Genomic DNA, 23,150 nt, shown 5'->3' on the forward strand with positions numbered 1-23,150 from the left:
AAATAAAATAAACTAGTATGTATGCTTATTCGATAAAATATATACTTAGTAATAAGTTCACATAATCCACATGATTATTTTGATTATTAATTTATCCATTTAATTTCTTTTTTCAACATTTTATTTAGGTAAGGAAAATAAATACTGTTATATATACGGTCATTATAGGTTATATTATGAAATGATAGAAATATATAATTTGCAGACCTTGTGGTAGATTAGTATGGTAAAGTATTGGACGTATTAAAATATTAAAACAGTGGGAGGCATTTATTTCAGTAACTTCGATTAAAGTTGTAAGACCCATCGCAACTCACCTTCTTTGGAACTAAGTTATTCAGTAGGGGGTGAAAACAGAATTGACAATTGACGCAATTGGGGGTAGCTTACGCTTTTTGGGGTTGCATTAAGCAGGACCACTCCGCGAGGGTGCGCTCCAAGAAGTGCGCTTAATGGATCCAAGTCTACACGGCAAATCTCTTGAACTGAACTCTTTCTTATAATTATTTTAGTTTAAAAAAAAGTTTTTAAAAGTCTCTCCAATTATGTATAGACTAACAATACGGAGAAATATACATATCATGCACAAAATAACTGATCTTCATCTGTATACCTATATAGGTACTGAAGAATCTAAAAACACCCTTTCATAAGAACACAACCTAATTATTGTTCCGGTCAGCGATCTCAAATGAGGAGACGACTTTGATGATTTCCAGTCCAATATCATTACCTCAATCATTAATTATTATCATCAACATCTAAGATCGATAGACTACTGGATGAAGGCTCCCCTAGCTCCTTCCAATCTTTTTTCTCTAGTTCTTGTTACCACGTACATATACCTAATGAATTTTATGAGTTCTCTATCCAGCGGGTTTATAGGCGTTTAGTGCCCTTTGGGTACCACTGTATGACGACATTTGTCAAGCGGTTACCTACTCGCCGAGTGACATGTTCAGCCAATTATCATGTCACCTGCTTAGCGACCTGACCTGTTCATTGTGTAGTCTTGTCTGCGTCATTATGCATCGGGAGGTCACTTTTGAAGATGTCGTTCAGATGCCAATAATTGACATCACAAATATTGAAAAATAAAATTTGGTAAATGCGAGATTCGAACCCATAATCAACGACTTCAGAAACAGACATTCCGCATCCTGGCTACTGCGGGCGCCAGTAATTACAATGAAATGACACATTCCAAAACCGTGAAAGCATGGAGATTTTTTCTCGCGATTAAAATACTTGCCATTGTTTAAATTCTAGTATTAAAATTATTTGACCAATATAATAGTATGACAACCGCACTATTTAAATTGAATATTTTAAATAAATTATTTGTATATCTACAAACTTTACATAATTTAATGGTTATTTTAATTGTAAATGCATGTACCACGGTTAAAGTATTAACGACCCACTTTATTATGTTCAAAAACGCGCGTCAATATCATTTTACTCCCTACTTCAATTATAGTTTGTCAATTTATGGCTACGGCAGTATGTTGTAGCTTAACCACTGGGGAATGCCAAAAGAAATGGCGTATTTAAAAAAAACACTACCTTATTCTTAGGTCAATAATTATTATAAAGCAATCATTATTCGTAGGATGTTTATCACACTTGAATGGTCAAAGACATAGCTTATAATGAGTATCTTTAGAATTATCTTCAAATGTATTAATCTTGCCGATTTTTTGAATAATAAAATGCCTAATCCTTGTCAAATTTGGGATCACAGAGATTATCAATATAATTTTTTATCGTGAATATTTTACTAAAATTATATCGTCATAAATTATACTTATGGTTTTATAAATGCGTTTAAAAATTAATAAATGTAAAAAATCTTAACACCACTGCACATTCATGTACCGAAATATGACTATATTCTAAAACATTAGAGCGAGAGGTTTAAAAGAATACTATTTTATGTAACAAAAATACTTTATGCAGTCATTAAATGTTTAAAATAAATATAAAGGATAATACGGCTTCAAAATTATATGAATAGATTATCTACAACGTTTAAGGAGTGTCCAGGATCATGGTTTGAAAATACAATAAAAACTCAATTTTGACCTACGACGAGCATGTCCCCCCTTTAAATGGCAACACGCTCACTGTGGTCACTCTATCAATTAATTGATACGTCACTTTTCGAAATTCATCAACCACCGACAATAATTGCATTCCAATACATTGTTGCAAATTGCTTATTTCTATTTGGTTGGTGTTTTTGTGGACCATCGGTAAACAATACAAGATTGCTTTAACCGATATTATATTACTTCTTTTTTAAAAACGTAATTATTTGAAAGCTGTCAGTTGTGTTTCAATGTGTTGGCACCAGCGTCACCTCCTGCATGTGCAACCCATTACTAGTTATTAGTCTATGCTACTAGTTATCCAAATTTCAGTTGACTAGTTAAGCTGACTTACTTAAATAATCAGTAATACTATGCATACAGTGGCGGGTTTTATATAACGCAAATGACGCAATAAATTCGTCATAAGATTTAAAAGGGACCTCTAACATATAATAAATTATTAATGTATACCAAAGTTTTAAATGTATCTAGCATATTTAAATCTAATAAAAATATATCAACTAGATAGGTAGTAGATTTTTGTAACAATTATTAGACATTGAATAAACAGTGAAAAGTTATTTATTTATTTATTCTGCGCATAAAAATGTGAAGGAAGGTACAAGATATTTTTTTTAATATTTCTTATAAAAAGATTAAATACTTACCTATGTATGTATGTAGTTTGGCAATGTTCGTGTTGGTATTTTCATATTTTAAATTTGTATAAATGCAGCCTTATTACGAAAAAGAAATGAAAATAAGTCTAAATTTTATGCAAATAAAAAAAGTTGGAATTTATGGTTTTTATTTAATTTTTGTATCGTGGGGGTCTCAAAATCAGCCAGTGCGTTAGACTTCTATATGCATATGCTCTATGGGCATCAAAATAATATTAATATTTATTAAAATAAACAATAGTTAATCAGAGCTCCAACCAAGGCAAATGTTCCGAAAACTAGATGCTTTTGCCATAGCAGAAAACTTAAATGCAGAAACTATTAAAATGATTGGGTGGGTGATTTATTAATGTTTAATCTTTGCTCTCCCGTGATGTCTTATTTATGCAAAGCATACGTACAACCTTAAAGTTATTCCCATTAAAATATTATTATGGTATTGCAGAAATGTCCTTTGAAAAGACCCTCTGTTTCTCTTGGTAATTCTAATGTCCCAGGGAGCTTTCTTACACTATAAACCAGGTAAATAATGAATAGAGTGCAAAGAGACATTTCGGAAATATACGTTATAGTAAGTTTATGTAATAATTACACGAAAATCAGTAATTCTGTAACTAAGGTAAATGTGTATAAGAAAATTATCCAACACTAGAATATTAAAATACCTATGTAAGAGCATTGAAATCATTTGTAAATAAAACATTATGTACTTTAATTGTTATATTCCTCTTATATTGTGTCTTTAGGGAAAGCATAATGCATCGAGTGACATTACAAAAGCTGCAATTTAATATATTTTACAAATAATTTACATTTTAAAGTTTTTTTGCAAATTATCAATGAAGCATTAAAAATAAAACTGTATTTTTAATTAAATATATACATACAATTACTAAAAAAGATATAATACGTTTGTTGAACAAATTAATTATATTATTATAAATTATTATTTTATTGGTATTTTTTATCATTATAATTTCATTCATAAGTTCTATAGATTACCGATAAAAAATCAAGCTTACAATATAAATTGTGTGAATTGAAAAACATCAGTATTATCGCCATTTTTTAAATAATTTTCATTTCAATAAAAACATGTTAACTTTTGTTAAAAATTCACGCTGATATTGTGTAAAATGATGCAATGAAAATATTGTTTCCTGAGTAGATACATCAAAAAAGGGCGAAATAATTATTTCATGCATGGCTCTGTATGCCCATTTATTATTTCATTATTATGTCAATAGAGGATACAAGGGAGGGTTACCAATCAACGAGACCTTGGTTCGATCCCTCACCCAATCACGTGGGAAGAGAAATTAAATTAATATTTCATTCTTTCATTGTTGCCGCACACCGCAAATATTTTCACCCTTAAAATAAATCTACGGCGATGCATTAAAACGTCTACATCCATCCCCTTCAAAACAAGGGTCGAACAAACGATTTAAAAACAATTCATCTTACGTATATCTATTAAAAATATATTTCATTATATTCACAATATAAGAATGTTTCATTCATTATTAAAATTTTAATGTATTTACATCCAACTACACGATAACCACTTAAAAATTTTATAAGCTTTTTAGTCTTTATAATATACCTTCTGAGTTCTGGTACTTCACCCCATCCGGGTTATTGCTAATTATTGATGATTTCCTTCTAATACATTAAACGTAGGGTGCTTGAATTTTGACATATACAGTATTTTCATTACCAAAACAAATTACATTATTAAAATCAAATGCCGCCTATTCGCCGCTTGCATTCTGACGGTGCTGCTTTACGGTAGTGAATCATGGTACCTTACGAAGGCTTAGAGCAACCGTATACTGAGCTTTGAAAACAGATGTTTGCGACGAATACTGGGTGTGCGGTGGTATGACTTTAGGAGCAACGAGGAGATAAGAGAACGCACCAAGCAGCCTCTCATCACGCTGAAAGTGAAGAAGCGACGTTGGACCTAGCTTGGCCACGTGCTGCGGATGCTAGAAGAGAACTTCAACCTGGCTTGCCTGTTCTTCAAGCCGACTGGATTTCGGCGTCCTGGAAGGCCGCTAAATACAATCTACAGAGTGTATACGGCGGAGCTACGGGATGCTGGTTTCACCTGGAACGAAGCAAGAAGACTGGCGAGCGACAAGGATTCTTAGAGGCGCCGCGTTGTGTCCATATACTCCAGTTAAGGGGCGGATATGGCAAAAGAAGAAGAAGATTTTCATTTTAGTGAAGTCAGAGAACCTAAGTATTAAACTACTTTTTCTCTTTATATTATTAAAAAATATTTGATTGTTTTGACATAATCTCTTAACAGACGTGTCTGTTAATTTGAGATTAATTATCAGCGCAGTGTAGAAGTATTAAAATCCTTCAATTTAATTGCAAATAATTTATTATGCATTGGGAAAATTGTCTGAGAACTCAAAAAATATGAGGTAATGCACACACTGATATCTATATTTGAAAACTGCTGACTAACGCTTGAAGAAAATTTTGAATTTAACAATTTTTGTTTACGCACTCATAAACTCGCCATGTTTGCTTTTCTCCAAACTTCAACTACATGTAATAATCCCGAAAATAGTTTTAATAATAAGTCAATAGATACGAAAACGCCAAATCAGTATTTTGTCAAATATCGTTGACTTGTACCTAATATGGTTTAGAGTCGCCTAAGAAAAGATAAAAATATTTTTATATTTACTGAATTTGCGAAGATTGCATTATAATGTAGTAAATATAATAATATTCATATTTTAAAATCAAAGTGGTTACAATATACAAAATTATGTAAAGCCTTAATATTTATATATAATTCACTATTGTATTAAAAATACATATAATAAAATAGTTTTATTATTGATTACCGACCATAACGCAAAATATCGTTTATTTTGATCTAATATATTATACATACCTCCAAAATCTCTTTTATAAACTGTGTTTTTATAAAAAGACTACTGAAGGAATATGTAATTGAATTAAAATCATTATCATACCATTCAAAGCAAGTATTGTTAAAAATATGTATATTTATATATCTATATTTTTTAAACTTATATTAATTATTGAATATAAAAGTTATAAGTTTACAAAGTTTATGTAAATAAGATTAAAAATTATAGGTAATAAGGAACACAAGAAAATATCCATAGACATAATTATTCAATAACGGTCACAATCGGTTTCATCCATTATAAGGCGATTTGAAACTGTTATAAAAAGTAAGTAGGTACGTTTTACTGCTTTTTATTCAAATTCTTTAATTATAATAATTTATTAATAAGGATTTTAATAACTCCAATATTTAGCGTATAAAGATAATTTAATTGTGGTGTATATTTTTCAAATATTGTTAATTCCAGATATAAGTATCTATGGTTAACGACAATTTTGTGAAAATATTTAGATAATTTTGACACAGGTAGGTACATATTAGAGAAAATACTAAAAAAAGCCTAAGTCAAGTAGGACATCTTTTCACTATCCGGATGATATTTGAAATTAATCGTATCATTTATATTAACCAGTTACTGTCATTGAGTTTGTAAATATTTTTTTCATATTATGCTTGAAGCAGTTTTAAAGATTATTTATCAAAAGATGATTATTTTTGCTAGATTTTGACCATATAATCGCTTTTTGGGAATATACACCAAAATTTTATATCCCTCACTTAATATGTGGGTGCTTTCAGTTTAATGTACGATGATTATCTTTATATAATATAACTAAATCAAAATAATATGAAATATAAAAAAAACAATCTATCAAACATTAATGTATACCTACACACATTATAATACTATTATATATGTATACTATTCTTTATTCAAAATATAACGGGAATATTTTAACAGTAAAGTTAATGTCATACAATTACATAATATAATGAATCATTTTTAGGTAGGCATATCATATTATCTACAATTAACTCAATTATAAATAATTACAAGATAAAAATAATTTGTTATATACTTACAACGTTTTTAAATTTTTTGTTGAATTATTATGCTCAATATACTCAAACTTGTCCTTGATATGAAGTAAATAAAAAACAAACAAACAAATATAGAATACTGAAATATCATTTTTTTTTCTTTTCATTTCTCTGAAATAACTTTCCATACAAAACAGAATTACCTGAAAATGAATTCAATTTTGCTTTAAAGATGGCTAAAAGTATTAAAAGAATGCATTGGCATCGTGGTCTGATATATTCTAAAAGTTTCAAATATATAGCTAGTCGGGAAGTTGGTTAAAAATCAAGATTTGTACTATACAAACAACCATCGGACAAACAAGAATACGAGCTTATTAAAACGTTGTAAAAACGTTGTAATAAAAGGTTGTAAAATATATGTAGGATGGTAATATAATTAACAGAATACAATTAGTTGGAAGAATATAAGCATAAATTTACTGACAATTACACAATTAGTGAAAAAAATGAAATCATAAGGATTAAAGATAATGTCTGACACAGTAATAATTATAATGTTTTAACTTTCAATGGACGATCATCAAGCAAATCCGACCGGGCGATCCGTCCGCGCGAAGTATCGCATTATTTCCTATTAGCTACCTGCCACACCGTAATATAATAATTTGTTTTAATGATGTCGTTAACATGCGCACTTAGCACTACATGACGCCCGGTGGAACGGGGGTGGGAATGGGGTCGAGTCAAAAGGGAAAAGGGGCGGCGAATCAAAAGCTCTGTGGAACTTTTCCACTAGGCGTGAAAGCTCCCGCGCCGAAATTAGTGCAATGATAATTACGACATATTTATCATAGAAAAATAAAAGCTTTATTAAATTAATAAAGCTCTACATAAAAAGCAGGCACACTATTCAAGAGTAAAAACGGCATGGTTTATGAACCAAAGATTATAACATTACCTACGTAGTAATATAATGTATAAATCACCACACTATTATGATCTGTTTATTATTATGTTAAGTTATTTAAATGGTGGATTTAAATCAGTAGCAAAGGTTGAAGGTAGGCTGTTGATATCCATCATAAATAGTCCGCATTAAACTTTGTTAGTCATACGTATTTGTTTTTATTGAACTAAGACTACAATTTACAGATGGTATTGGTTAGTTTTTAAAAATTAATTAAACCCTGCCTTACCAAGCCATAATAGTTTTGGTATATTTTGGGTGATATGACAAAATTGTGCACACTATTTCATTCATACTTATTTGTTTTCGATGGATTAAGAATGCATATTACAGTTAATATTGTTGGTTCATTTTTTAAATTCATTTAGCCTTGCCTAACTAAACTATAATAGATAAAAATATTATTATATAATTTATGTATAATTTATTATATAATATATAAGTTATGTATGATTTAATTGCATAATTTTAGATATTTTATAGATGGACGAGTATTGTTTGACTATTATTTATTACGGCTCGGTTTTGCTTTGATTTGATGATGTTTGACACTTGATTGAATGGCAAAGTTTAGTGTTCACTATGTATGGCTGATCGATCTTAACAGCTTACCTCCACTCGTCACCACTGAACTGAAATACATTTATTTGCAAGAACTGCTTCGAAAAATAATTGTGATTTGATGGTGTCACATTTTTGTCTAATTACGTAAGTGTAATATAAATTAAGTTATAATTTATATTATACAAAAGATATAAAAATTTGAGGCGACATGCGGATTCGAACAATGTCATTAAAGATTACAAGGCGCGTACGCTACCAATGCACCATGCTGACATACAGTAAATAACTATATTCTATTTCAGTTATATGTTTGTCATTTGAGATTGTGCATAGTGCTTGAACGTATAAAGAAGTGAAACACGATTTGAAGAAGTATAAAACTCAAATTAATTAGAACTTAAACCTTTCTTATTTGGTATTTTGACAGTTGTTTTTTCATCCATCATGTAGCGTGTATTTCATATAAATCTTTAAAATATTAATAAACTATTTTGTTATAGATATTCAATGAATAAGACACACGATTTCAGAATGAAACATTTTATATACTGAATACACATAATTTGAAAACATCTCATGCATATATACACACTATAAAAAATCATTTTTGTAGAAAAAAAAATACGACACCTGACGGGACTTGAACCTGTATATGCTGAATTCGCGCCAATATGTTTTACCAATTAAACAATGGGCGACTTAGATAATAAATTACAACGATTTTAACTAGAGATCGATTTCTATAAGCTGGCGTACACGTTATCACGGTTCCTTTATGAACTGGTGAACTATATTCTTAAATTCACCCCGCTTCAGCATCTTAACACTGCATTACGTCCGCCTCCGATAACTCCATCGTCAATGCGACGCTAGCGACGCAATTACATGTACGCCAGCTTATAGAAATCGGAGTCTAGTAGTTATTACATGAAATGCTTATAGAATTGCGGTATAAGGTTGGCTATCGGTTTTGGTACATTACATTAAGGTAGGGATCAATTATTAATTCCTTAATTACTAACCGACGTCGCGGATTCCGCCATTATTTAATTTTTATAACGTACTTAGACTTGCTAATAATTTTAATAAACTATTTTTTTATATTCAATGAATAAGACACAAGATTTGAGAATGTAATATTCCATATACTGTTTTCAAATTATGTATATTTAAAATATTATATATTTATATAATTAAAACCTTATAATATGGTTTTACTGTACATGTTTGTACAATAAAGAGGAAGTACTCACTTAAATATTAATATCATTATGACATTGGTATCATAATATATATTATGTATGTATGTAGTTGTAAACTATGTTGTATTCTGTATACTGGTAGGGCGAGGATCATAATTGAAATCTCATCTTTTGATAGATATATCATATTACTTGTAATCATAAACATGTCTACCGGTTCTTGAATATATGGCAGAGCTTTTGTGTCGCGACGCGGATGCAAGTGCAGATAGAAGCGGTGCTTTATTGCGTCCGACTATTCATATTTTAGTAGGCGTCGACAGGACGCGGCAATCTGTGGTGGGCGCCGGGACGCCCTCCACTAAATCAAAGACTTAATGTGTTGTCCCTCATCCACACGTAGCAAGGCTTCTAAACACAATTAATCTTTTTTAATTTTAATTGTTTGACTGGATATTATACAGACATACATTTAAAATTATTACGAATATTATTAGAAATTATGTCTTAACATTTTTATGAAACTAATAAATTAACAATAATAAAAATTAATTAATTCAACACAGAATTTTGCAATAGATGCGTGTCAATGATATTTAGTATGGATACATGCTTTTGCCTTGACCTCCCGGCGTAACGAAAAGTCACAAAAGTAGCGTGGCCGCGAGAGAGTCCAGTCGGCCGCGTACGGCGCTTCGGAAATGACGTGTCAATACGCGCCCCTCAATTTACTTTATTTTCTTTCGAATTTTGACAACCAGCATTCAGAGAATCACTAGGCAAAGCATGTTTCCATGTTTGATAATTCTATTTTCACAGTCAACTGCATACTGAATTATTAAATGGAATGAGAAGAGTACAGGAAGTAGACACTCAAGAAGTCTAAAATTCAATAAAAAAATCTGTCACAACCCAATAACATATTATCACGTCAACTGTTCATTGTTATAACGAAAAATTCTCGACTATAGTAGATCCTTTTTAGCGATGGGTTTACTTTCGGCAATTACTTATTTATTTGTTTAACTATGAAAAATACAGGTTCAAATCCCACGGTTGGTTCAAATTTACTTGCTATCAGCAAATTTCAGCGAATGACTTAATAATAAAACTATTACTTTCGATTAAAATTATGAGGCTAAGTAATTCTTTATTTTTAATTATGTATTGTATAGTAATTAAATTGTTGAAATGATTCAAATGCTGGGTCTTTTCACCACAAAGTTTGATCGGTTTTTAAACCCTTATTGGTTAGTTTTATTTTACAACGTTTTTATTAGCTCATATTCTTATTTGTCCGGTGGTTGTTTATCCAGTACAAATCTTGCAATCGATTTTTAATTAACTTCCCGACTAGCTAGACATTTGAAACTTTTAGAATATATCAGAACACGATGCCATTGCATTCTTTTAATACTTTTAGCCATCTTTAAGTAGAATTGAATTAATTTTCAGTTAATTCTGTTAGTTAAGTTATTTCGGAAGAAATCTGTAATCTATTATTGGTTATTGGTTACTATAACCACTATTATTACTTGCTATTATTATTGGTTGCTAAATTATTAATATATACGTGCATTACTATGGAAATCAAAATGACATTTCAGTATTCTATATTTGTTTGTTTGTTTGTTTTTTTATTTACTTCATATCAAGTATAAGTTTGAGCATATTGAGCATAATAATTCAACAGAAAATTTAAAAACGTTGTATATAAAAAGTTCTTTTTATCTTGTAATTATTTACTATCAATTTAATTAGATTTCCATGGAAACCTTTGAATAATAACTGCTTTATTGTTGAAGCAAATCAATGTCTAACGCAGTGACAAGTGTAGATTTGTGTTAGAACAGACTTGAAATGATGCGAATTGTTACTATGGACTTATGAAGTCACCAAATAGAAATGTTTTAGTCTGGGTTCAATTCCCGGTAAAAGCATGTTCAAATTTATGCAGCTAGTCACCAGGCCATGCCATTTATGTACGATCGAATTGCAACTCCAAGTGAATTGTAACATGTTTGAGTAAACCAAATATGACATTCGGCTATACATTAATTACCCATGATGTAAACTTGCTGACAGTATCATTTTCATAAGCACCAATGAATCAAGTATCAGTGCAATCATATTAATGTTACTGAAAATGACAAGTTTGTCATTTGTATGTATGGGTAACTGATGTTTTAAAATAAATTAATTCATTGTTTATTTTAAACACACATGACTAAATCTATCCTATAATATAAAACAACATAAGCTAGGTGCATATAGGTTTATGTTACCTGAGTTCTTTTATCAAGTTTAATTTTCGATTACTTTTCGTTTACCTACATAAAGACTTGAAATTCGGTATACATGTACTAATTCAGCGTACCGAGATTTCTCCCAGTGTCCCGCTGAGCCAATCCTGTCCTCAGTGACGTCACGTGGGGGTAGAAAGATTGAGCGTAGCTTGGGGGCGGCAGTTACCCAAAAGGCGGCAAATCGAGGAGAATCATTAGGTATATGTATATATAAATAGCTACCCAAATATAGTTATAACGGAAATATCGGGTCTAGGACGATTTGGCAGCGGACAACTGGACGCCACGGAATTCTAAAATAAATAGACGTTAGGTACTTATAGGTACTTAAAAAAAATATTCAATATTATTATTTATACTTCAATGATTATATTATGATTTAATAGTTTGTAAGAATGTAAATATGCAGACGTAAACAATGATTTAATCGTGCATATGTTTAAGTTCCAACGAAAAAAGAGTTTTTTTATTTAATATAAAGCCTCAGGCATGGTAATTCTCAATCCGCGATAAAGAATACATTATGTAAAGAGTAAAATGAATTCAAACTACTAAGTAGTAGATAGAAACTGGTTAAAATACCTCGTCTAGACGTGTATACGACAGTGCGGCGTTCAATTGTCCGGAGGTCAGTCATCCCATTCCCGAAATATCTTACCATTAAAAAATTCAGCTCACTGGTTGGAAACAAAATGTATTAATTAGGTACTATAAAAGTTTTAACAGGATTTTATTTTTTGTCAGGTTTGCGATGTCTAGTTTACTTCCGTTGTTCTTGGACGTCACGTACTTGGTGAACAGCAATAACACGTGCATACCTAATTTAAAATCTATCGAAATATTTTCGACAGTTCCAGTCACTCGCGAGTTTTGGAAGTTGTCAGGTGTCTTTTAACAGTACCTATCTGAAACCGTAGACTCGCAAAATTGTTTATTGAAGCAAAGATGGCATTTAAATTAAATTTAGTGGTATCTATCTTGTTAGTAATGTATCCATACAATATATGTATATTGGAGTCATGAAAGAATGATAAAAAGTACTGTATAAAAAAAATGTGGCGACATTTTGGCACTGCCTAGGGGCGGCATTTTGTCTAGGGACGTCACTGCCTCTCCTGCTCGTAATTTGAGGAAAATAGCTCTATATTTACCTGAATCTGAGGCTGGAGCATCAAGTAAATAATACCTATCTATACACTGACTTAATATAATGTAATTGTCCCAGTATAATATTTGACTGTTCGCAGTTAACAACAATTCTCCCAAATCTGATGCGATCATCGGACAATGTTAGTACACTTACACCGCTATGAAGATTTCATCTCAAGTGCGTCATTATCCAGGTAGCGAAAACTAGGATCGCCTTAGTAATCGCTTTCGAATTGCTTACAATACCCTAGAACCATATTTGATTCCAACTATAACAATTACGCCTTGATTACTTGGACTTACGGAGATAGTCGAAGTAATAGTTCTCTCATTGTGCGCCATGTCTCAGGACACTGATTTCTCTGTACCTACCTACACAATATTTGATTTTCCTTTACAAATGAAGAACGAATATGATATAGCTAGTATCTTGATGAAGTCCGTACTAAAATATAAACTATAACTACGTACCTCCTTTTAATTTTTATTAATATTTGCTTGTCAAACGTCACAATATTTTTTACAGTTATTTAAGAGACGAGAAAATAAAACAATAAGAGAAGTCAAAAATATCCATGTTCTTGAAAATTATTACAAGAATAAAAAATATCAATACTTCCCATTCCCATCGATATCAATTTATTACTCTTTGTATTTTGTGACCTTTTGACTTCAATGGACCAGATAATCATAATACTTTCTTATAATAGGTAAACAGGTGTTTTTCCTGTGACAGTAGAAAAATATAATTGCATTTACTTGTTTATGATATACCTATATATGTACATACTTATACAGAAATGAGACTCATTGAAAAAGGCTCAAGATTTTTTTAGAAGTGATATGTATACTGCAATAAGTAAATATAAAAAAAATACTACCTAATAATGCCCCCCAAACCAACCGGTTCAGCTCCACAGTCGGTCTTAATCAAGCGAATCACAAAGTCCTACATCTGGATGTGAAGCATTAGCAGTTTTTACGCCTGGGAATGTCTCAGGAGCAAATGCCAAAAAATTGAGGTCACCACGTACTCAAATGTACTTTTCCTGAGTTTACGGTGACTTAATTTAATAAAAAGCACCTATGATAGAGATGGGCATAGAGGTTAACAACAATAAATTATTCTTATTAACCCATAGCTTACGGGCCGCACAAAATTGTGTTTTTGCTAATTACTTTTCAAATGCAAATTAACACGTTAATTACAAAATTAATTAAAAGGGCCCGTAAGCATTGTGTTAATTCACATAATATAATAATATGTAAAAACAAACCTAAATCAATACGGACATACTAAAAAATGTGAAGAGATATTCACGTTTGCAATAAAAAGCCGCATTTTCTTTAAAATGTATAGTTGGCCTTTGTGGCGACCATGTCGCTTTCGGTGCCAGATTTTCAATAAAAATTGCTAATTAATTTCATTGTAATTATATAGGACGCACATGACTCTATTTGTAAAGCAAATTGGTGCCAATCCAGTGGTTGCGAGTTCGAGCTCCGCTAGGCGTCGTATTTTTTTCAATAGATTTCATCAAGTAGGTATACATATATCTGAGGTCTTTTCAAGTTATGTGTTTTTAATATTGTTTAGTTTAGATAATGATATAATATAATAGTCAAGTTTTTAAATAACCTTTTGTTAGTCATCCTCTTCACGGTATACCCCGGCATACAAATCTTCTATTAGTCATTACAATGGCAGCCCTTTGCGAATGTGAAATTCCGCCAATTTCATAGTCTCAGTCTTGTGCCCATCTTTGAGTCCCCCGAGAGGGTCCCCGAAGAGAATTGTCTACATTTTCCAATTAAAACAGCGGCTTACAAGCTATAAATTATTACGCGTACTATTTTGGAAAATGTGTACCCATTGAGATATGCGGTTTATTTATGTTTAATATTGTTTCAAGACGCAAAGGCAATTCATTCACTATTTATTGAAACTCTTCGGCTTTCAATTATTAAATACCATTGACAAACAGCACCGTTATTGGAAATTTTTTAATAAATTGATTTTACACGTTCATAAAAACATTTAAAATTACAGTGTTACTCATCATCATCATAAGATGCCCAACAATCGAGGGCGGATCCTACCCTACTCCGAGAACTTACTCCGTCTCCCCCTATCCTGGGACAGTGACCTTCAAGTGAGCACCGGTTGGTCTTGCATCCTTATTGACATCTTCCAACTACCGGAGTGTGGGCCTGCCAGTCGACCTTCGTTACATTCTGTCTGGTATATAGGATTCATCCCGGCGGTTAAGCACTATCCAATTTTGATACATGGCCCACCCATCGGTTTAACGAATGTGGAGATAAATTATTCATGGAAAAGGTTGTAGAGCTTCAAGTTATGCCGAAAACGTCAATCTTGTCCTTCTAGTATGGGCCCATATGCAGTAACTTCCTCTCGGATATATCGAGCGCACGCTCATCAGCCAAGGTGAGATTGCAGTGTTACTATTTTACTACGTTTTTCTAAGCTCGTATTCTTGTTTGTCCGTGGTTGTTTGTCCGTGGTTGTTTATCCAGTGAAAATCTTGCCATCGATTTTTAAGTAACTTACCAACATAGCTAGACATTTGAAGTTCTGTTTTGTATGAAAAGTTATTTCGGAAGAAATCCGTAATCCAATCCACTATTAATGGTTGCTAGGGGTCTGGGGTCCTAGCAACTAAATTATTAATATATACGTGCGTAACTATGGAAATCAATATGAAATGTCAAAATGACATTTCAGTATTATTTCTATCAAGCACATTTTTTTTTTTGATCGTTTAAGCTAGTCAAGTCAAGTTTATATGATTCAATAGAAAATTTAAAAATGTTGTATATAAAAAGTTCTTTTTATCTTGTAATTATTTAAATAATGAATTATGTGAAATGGGCGATATTTTAAATACTTTACTACGAAACATTATAATATAATACGAGGGTGGGTCAATAATTCCTTAGAAAAAAGCATTAAAACAGTTTTTATTTCTGTATTTTTTTTTTATTTCTTAACATAATCTCCTTGGAGCTCAATACACTTGGTTAGACGTTTCTCATTTTTTTTTAAACCGTCAGAAAAATAAGTTTTCGGAAGGTCCTCAAAATAAGCATTTGTCCGATCGATGACTTCTTCATTTGAAAAAAAACGTTGTCCACTTAGCCATTTTTTTAAGTTTGGGAAAAGGAAAAAGTCACTGGGGGCTAAATCTGGCGAATACGGTGGGTGGTCGACCAATTCGAACTTCAATTCTTCAATTTTAGCCATTGATCGTAAACATGTGTGAACACGGGCATTGTCCTGATGAAAGAGGATTTTTTTCCTGTTTAAATAAGGCCATTTTTCTTCAATTTCGTTTTTTAGCTGGTCCAATAAAGATGCATAATAATCCCCTGTTATTGTTTTTCCTTTTTCCAAATAGTCAACGAAAATAATTTCACGTGCATCCCAAAATACAGTAGCCATAACCTTACCAGCTGATTTTACGGTTTTCGCCTTCTTTGGACATGGTTTGCCTTCGCAATCCACTGCTTTGACTGTTCTTTCGTCTCGGGAGTATAGTGGTGTATCCATGTTTCATCTACAGTCACAAAGCGACGAAAAAATTCATCCGGATTGCGTTGCATGAGCGACAACAGGGCTTTAGAGGCCACCACCCTATTGCGTTTATTGTCGACTGTGAGCAAACGCGGCACCCATCTTGCAGAAATATTTTTCATGCCCAATTTGTCATGTAAAATAGAAATGACGCTACCTTTTGAGATCCCTGTAACCTCAATTATCTCACTCAACTTTAATCTTCGGTCACTTAACACCATATCGTGGATTTTATTGATCATTTCTGGTGTAGTCACCTCTACAGGACGTCCTGAGCGTGGTTCATCCTTTGTTGATGTACGACCACGTTTAAATTCATTTAACCAGTTATAAATAGTTGCAAGTGAAGGAGCAGATATGCCGTGAACTAAATCCAACTCATTTTTTATTTCCTTTGCTGTTAACCCTTTTATATTAAAATGTTTAATAACAGCTCTAAACTCAATTTTCTCCATTTTCCATTTTTCCATTTTCCACAAGCAAATTTTTTTTTTGAAATGTACGAAAAACACACAACAACCCGACCAATCTGATTGAAACTTCGCAGCATACTGAATCGGTAGTGCCGCTGCATGAAAACAAACCGCTTACAGTACTAGTCGCGCCACTTGTCGGCTTTTCTAAGGACTTATTGACCCACCCTCGTACATTAGGTATTAGGAAAAAGTATTATGGAAAAAATAATGAATAAGAAGCAAAACTCGAGCCTGTAGCCACACAATTCCGGCCAATGTTACTGATTAAGCAATCTGTACCATAATTTTATTATCACTACATTAAGTACCATATTTTGAGTAAATATGGTTTAGTCTGACTTATAATGCAGGATAAAACAGAGGACCGCAAAAACGTAGGTAGCAGAAGATTCACCTAGATTTTGATTCCTAACTTTCGTAAGTAAGTAGAATACGACTGGCCCAATATAGGGAGGTGTACTGTAAGTTCGTTGCCGACCTTCAATAGAAGATGACGCCAAAAGATCAAATTAAAAATATGATAATTACAATATTGTGGTGTAACTTCATAGTAAGTTTTAAGAGAATATTAAAATGATACATTTACCTTAGTGTATATTTATATAAATATATGTAATATGGTGCTGATTACACCCCCAGCTAAACAGTTTGCAAGCTGAGCGCATAGGCGGACTATAAGAGCGTTTTCGCGCTTTATAATTCATGGCCAACAGATGAGTCTTAAGTGCGAGGCGGGGCTTATAGCTTCTTCTCTGCTTCCCAAGTAAAAGGGGATAAGCAACAGAGACTCTAGATAATAATACAGTGGCATGTGACTTTTAAAATACTCCTATGAATAATATTAAAACTACTTTTAAATATTACTATTTATAGCTATATAGTGATTAGCGGGTTGGGTTACAATACAAGTAATACATTTTTTACATCAATTAATAATAATGATTGTTCACGATGTCACAAGCGGTTACATATTGGGTTATAATACGTGGGTCCAGCGTTCGAATCCCACGTCTGGAAAATTCATATATATTTTTTTATATTTCAATCTAAATTAAAATTTATTTATTTATATAGTGAACTTTACAAATTGAAAATTCAAGACGTTCACAACATGGCATGGAAAAATATAAACAATATTAGAAAAACAGTATTTAAGAACGTAAAAAGTAAATAACTACAAAAATTATAAAGTAGGTAAGTATATGGAAGTACCAAGAATCAGCTTAGTAGACAGTATTTTGAATTTATTAAACAACGTTCACTTAAACTCATCCATACTTAGGTGGAATATATTTTTATAAGAACGATTTGGTTGAACAAAGTTTTTGCACACCCAATTGACATTATCAATGGAAGGTTAGTTCAGCACCTTTGGATAATAGATAATGCTCCCCTTTCAACTTCTAAAATAGTCATTATTAATCAATCTTTTATAAATAATATATCACTATTTCATTCAATGCTTCAGTGTAAGCTTTGAAATAATTATGTAATAGTGTTGACATTATAATAGGTATAATTAAAATATATTTTTGTGTTCTATTTTTTAGATACGCCTATGAAATTGCAAAGGAAAACTACAGACTAGATGAAAGGAGAAAGAAAGACATCGCGAGCACAGTGAATTGGGTTCAGGTGAAACTATCCACCACGCAAATCCTTTAAATGCACAGGTAGGCGAGAGTATGAAAAATGAGCTCCCACTCTACAGTTTTTAACAAATATACTACTGACTACATACACTGTCAGAGAAATTCCCGAGTCTCTTTGCGTTTATATACATTTATTACCAAGAGTGTTTTGCAAAAGATTGTGTATGGTGTGGAATTTTATTATTAATCTATGGTGTACATAAGATTATTATTTAAATAAATATTTTTCGTTATGTACTCTATATTATTTATTGAATGATTTATAATAGGCATGTCTTATTAAATTAAATACATAGTACATTAGATATTCAATAATAAAAAAATATGATACCTACATCATTTAAAACAACTCAGAAACACAAACCACACACAGTCCTTTTACCAATAATTGAGACTCCAGCGTTCTACTTAATTACTACGAATTTAGTTCTGGTAGTCATTCCTACATTCTCAAATTGCGTTAATATTCACAATCGGATTTTGTGGGTTGAATCAAGTTACTTATAAAATACTTTAATTCCTGTCCGACATTATGATATCTTCAAACTTTCAATAAAGATTGAAAAATTCTCTAGTCTTGTAAATTAATTGTTGAATAAAAAAATAATGTATTAATTTACTGCGGGGTCTTTTCATAATGTTAGTAGTATAATCAGCATACCGTCTTCCATATACTTATAATATATAATTGAATATCTGCATCAGAAGATATAGGTCAAGAGTTAAAATTCAGCGTATGTCAAATTCACATGTTGTTTTTCCCAAGCATATAGGTACCCATAATATGGAATACTGCATAAAAAATACCATGTCATGGTTATTTTAAAATCCTTGGAAAGACGGCCTATATTATACACTAGATTATAAAGTCAATGAAAATGACAGTAAAAATATACTTATTCATTCATTTTATGCAGTTTTTTTCACGATTTTTCATTAAATATAGTCTTATTCAAATAGCATTATATAAATAACTTACATCAAAGTATAAAATAAATCATGGTATTAATTTCACGTTCACCATATTCTCATACTTAGTGTAATTTTATTTCCCCTTAGTCAAGTGCATAAGGGATTGGGCTCTTACCCAGGGGCTCCGGTTTCGATACCCGATGAGGTCACAATATGCTTTTTCAAAACCTAGTTGTTTGAGTGATCGTTTTGCTTCTACTATTGGAATACTTGACCTACTGTTGTGTTATAAATGAGTGGTTCACAACCATAGTGAACCAAGTCCATTCTAGTTATTTTTGAGTAAACACATAATTATAATGTATTTCTTATGCTGTACTTAAATATACTCAAAATAACACTTCAGAATTGCAATCATACCTTTACAGAATTATAAATACTCAATTATTATGTTTGAACCTGGCTTAATCAAAAATAACCCGAATGGACTTCGTTGTGAAACACTCAAATATTACTTTATGCTATTAAAAATCATATTTAAATTATTAAACATCTCACTAGACAAAAGGCAAAGGTACACTTTTTTAAACCACATAATATATCTAATACCGTACGTGGATTTACAAGGTTAAAAGAAACATATAAAACCATATCATAATAATTATAATATACATACATTAATTAACACCTGAATTAATGTTGATACCAAAAAGTAAGGAATAATGTTTACAAAATACAAATACATCTTTCACGCTGTCAGCTGTGCACTAAGTTCCGTTCAGGTGTCGAGAGAATGGCACCATACAACGAACACGTTTTATCACTCATGCTTCATACACGCTGTTATGACATTCGCTACCTGTTATAATGTAAGTTGGGAATTATTAAACGTAATGAGGGTCGGAGGCGTAGACTGATAATGAACGTAGAACGTGCTACGCGGGATTATGCGCTACGGCGTAGCAAAAGTCTACACGTTGCGTAGGTCATGAGTAGTAGGTATCAAGATTATTTGTTATTAATATTTTTTGAAACTAGATTATTATATATCACACCATTGATCAATGTACTATATTATCGTTATTTTTTAAGTAAGTAAACCTTTTTTAAGGAAGGAATATGACACCAAAATTAGTCAAGAAAAATAGTATTAGGACTCCATGATATCTACAGAAGTAAAAAAATCTGAAACAATAAAACAATAAATATTTATAGAATACTAGCTGAAGTACTCGGCTTCGTACAGGGTCGCTTCGTGGTTATATTTATCTTAGATATTTAAAAAATAATAAGAGGTAATTATTTTTTTAATATTAAAATATCTGTGTAATACAATATGGCAATATGACAATAATTCTAATAGGAGAAAAGATCAAACAAAAGAACACTAAATTAAAATTGAATCCAAAATATGAAAACGTTATTAATGTTATTAATATGCGGTAAAAAAACCAAAATTCGATGGAAAAAACTTTGTATTTTATATAATACTAATTTAGAAACCTTTGCAGGTGTGCGCACAACAACTGACAAAAGTTTCATCGCTATCGGATGAATGGTATAGGAAAGCATACGAATAGAAGAAGATGATGATTTTCTAATTCAGAAATCTTCGTGGGCATGCGCACGACAACTCACCAAAGTTTCATTGCAAACGGATGAACGGTATAGGAACGCATACGAATAGAAGAAGAAGAAGATGAATGTACTAATTCAGAAACCTTTGCGGGCGTGCGCACAACAACTTGTCAAAATTTCATCGCAATCAGATGAATGGTATAAGAACGCATACGAATAGAAGAAGATAGAATAGATGAAAAAGAAGAACAAATGGTTGTATCAATTCAGAAACCTTTGCGGGCGTGAGCACAATACTTGATCAAAATTTCATTGCAATCGGATGAATGGTATAGGAACGCATTCGAATAGAAGAAGAAGAAGACGGTTGTACTAATTCAGAAACCTTCGCGGGCGTGCGCACAACAACTGGTCAAATGTCATCGCAATGGGATGAATAGTATAAGAACGCATACGAATAGAAGAAGATAGAATAGAAGAAAAAGAAGAATAAAATAGTTGTATCAATTCATAAACCTTTGCGGGCGTGAGCACAACACTTGATCAAAATTTCATTGCAATCGGATGAATGGTATAGGAACGCATACGAATAGAAGAAGATAGGATAGAAGAAGAAGATGGTTGTACTAATTCAGAAACCTTCGCGAGTGTAGGCACGATTACCGACGAAAGTTTTATTACATTACCCTTTATTGTTGGAGCAGCGCCAAGCTGGAGAAAGCAATAAAATTGGCTTGATGGAAGAATAATATTCTTATGGAGAATAGTAACCGTAACACTAATCATAGTTGCCTTGCCTAAATCCTGCGCACTAAGAGAAGTCGCATCTACGCATGTTCAAGGTTAAATGACGTCAGGATAGAAAAAAATATTTATATTATTGTTAACTATGATAAGGATAAGTAGGTAGGTACATATAATTACTTCATAAATATTAATACTTTTTTTATTAATTTTCAAAAACTGAATCTTTTAAAAAATAAGGAGACTGTTATGCTACGAAAAATATTATTCTCTATTGTATTTAATTAGTGTGATTATTTCAATTGACATTCGTATTTTCATTCAGGCTGTTTATTATAATATTATGTATTTTATAACACAAAATATGTATATGTATCGGTACTATATAAATAATATTTTTTTATTAATTTGTACAAAACAGTCTACATTTTTAAGCCATGTTCGATTATAAGAAGATCAGATTATGGGGATCAGACAGAGAAGAGGTTGTATTAACAGATTTTTGTATTTACGGTAAATGGATGACAACTACTTGCTCAACCTATTGGGTCCATACTCTGGGTCCAAACACACATGGAAAATAACATGTGAATTTTCCAAACCCGTGTTTTGATCCAAAAACCCACGACATTATAAGCCTGACGTGTAACCACTCGGCTATCGTCGGCGTATAAATGCGAAATACTTATCCTTTTTTTCACCGGTCAGCATGTCTAAAAGGTAGCGGAACATTGGCTATGAAAATGTTATATATTATATTAGGTGAGTTATATATTATATTAAGCGAGTTTATATGTATAATTATGTTTTTGTTAAAAAATAATGTTTTAAAAGTAGGTACCTTGTAAGAGTATTATTAAAGACTAATATCTCATTAGTTAACTCGATTAATTATTTTTTCTTAGAATTGACGATTTACACCTCTTGAGTGTAGTATTTTTATTGTTATAAAGAATTTTGACCTATTATTAGGTTTGACGATTTATTATAATAATATGCTGTCCAGTGTATTGTTATTAATAAGAGAGGGTTTTTACTAATTAGGTTTTTTACTTCAGTTATTCGTAATTTGTTTATTGTATTTTTTGTTGTAATTTCTGACTAAATAGGTAGGTAATGGAGTTTTTACCTACTTTATTGTATTGATTTACTATATAAGTTAGAGTTAAGGGTGTTCGTTGTCAATGTGTATTTGCCTTTGGTGAGTGTACACGACGCCTGAAGATGCCGAAAGGCGCAACCCGGGTCGCAAAAAACGACTTAAATGGAATAGTACAGAGCTTGAA

The sequence above is a fragment of the Rhyacophila brunnea genome, unplaced genomic scaffold (assembly GCF_057557595.1).
Source record: "Rhyacophila brunnea isolate RB1 unplaced genomic scaffold, BYU_Rbru_1.0 scaffold_5, whole genome shotgun sequence".
In the NCBI taxonomy this organism is placed as follows: Eukaryota; Metazoa; Arthropoda; class Insecta; order Trichoptera; family Rhyacophilidae; genus Rhyacophila; species Rhyacophila brunnea.